Raw genomic sequence first — 1,578 nt, forward strand, 5'->3', positions numbered from 1 at the left:
TGAAGAGTCAACGAACCGAGAAGTGATTTTCAACATCTCCTAGTAGATTGGAAGAGACTCCTCATTCTGAGATCAGCTGGAAGCGCATCGAGAGACCTAAAGTCAGCCTCGTCCTACAATGCTGAGTATATGAAGAGTTGGTTGATGTAGATATCAATAAATTGTGTGGGGACAGATGTCACGGTCACGATTGCCCATGGCGTGTTGTCTATGGCTGCATGTCTCAGCAATTTTTGTAAATAATTTGTTGTCCAAGGTGGCATGCTCATTCCAAACCCCTTTTACTTGCTTTCATGTTAGATAGGTCTTTACCATTATTGTTGTGCCACTAGGGTGTATGACTAGTCAACAAAATCATATCTACACCCTCCCGGACAACAATTTCCCAATCCAAACCCCTTTTACTTGCTTTCATGTTAGATAGATCTTTACCATTATTGTTGTGCCACTAGGGTGTATGACTAGTCATCAAAATCATATCTACACCCTCCCGGACTAAAATTTCCCAAAATGTATTATAGGTCTTTACCATTATTGTTGTGCCACTAGGGTGTATGACTAGTCATCAAAATCATATCTACACCCTCCCGGACTAAAATTTTCCAAAATGTATTATAGGAGAATGTGACTAGTTTCTTCCAAACGTGACTCGAGCATACACTGTTGTTGTCCATGCAGTTTGAATTTTGCATAGTTGACTTGTTCGTCGAGTCGCATAATCATTGTCTCACTGCTGAAAGAATCTCAAGTCCTCATAGTCCTCATGGAATGATTGGAAGAGGTTTCGAGTCTTCTATTCTTCTTCTTCTTTTTTTTTTCAAACATCCATGTGAATTATTTCTTTATTCAATTTGATATAATTGTTGGGAGCATTTCGAAAATCGAACTCGAAACCTCTCGCACTCGAAGCGTGAATCATACCACTAGACCAAATGCCCTTGTAGTTAGGGTCAAGGGTGTAATGCCTTTGAAGTTAGGGTCGAGGCTCTATCAAAATTCTGCAAAAATAAATGGTACTACCATCCTCTTCTTTTGCAAGACTTTCTCAAGCCCTCATGGAATAATTTGAAAGTGATATCGTTTCCAAGATTGGAAGAGAATCTTACCTACACAATTATAAATTATAATTAAAAAGACTATATAGCTTCTTCTTCCTTTTTTTTTTTTTTTTCCAAACATCTTTATTTCTTTGTTCAACTTGATATAATTGAAGGGGGCATTTCGAGAATCAAACTCGAGACCTCTCGCACCCGAAGCGAGAATCATACCACTAGACCAAATGCCCTTGTAGTGAATCTATCATTTTTAGTTGCTAGTCCATATGTTTTATGCGCCTCTATATTTAAAATTTATCCACATGTTTTTGTGCTTTAGAACCTACCTTGTACGTTTGAGATTATGAATGACTCCGCTCAAATTATTTTGGTTGAAGCTGCATTGCCACTAAAGCATATGTGCATTCCTTTGGGATTTACTTCGTCCCTTTCACAATTTTACTACGTTGTACATTCTTTGCTACCATTTAACAATAAGCATTCTTGGCTACCATTTAACCATATTTATAATGGATTGCTATCT

The 1,578-nt window shown here is 37.7% G+C and overlaps 1 non-coding gene across 1 annotated transcript; it reads right to left on the minus strand.

Moving 5' to 3' along the window:
* Nucleotides 1–1,213: 1,213 nt before the first annotated feature.
* On the minus strand, nt 1,214–1,285 carry TRNAP-CGG (transfer RNA proline (anticodon CGG)). Its single transcript has one exon. It is a non-coding gene; the product is annotated as a tRNA-Pro (tRNA).
* Nucleotides 1,286–1,578: the final 293 nt, after the last annotated feature.

Source organism: Cucurbita pepo, chromosome 3 (assembly GCF_057944985.1).
Source record: "Cucurbita pepo subsp. pepo isolate OVF chromosome 3, ASM5794498v1, whole genome shotgun sequence".
Lineage (NCBI taxonomy): Eukaryota > Viridiplantae > Streptophyta > Magnoliopsida > Cucurbitales > Cucurbitaceae > Cucurbita > Cucurbita pepo.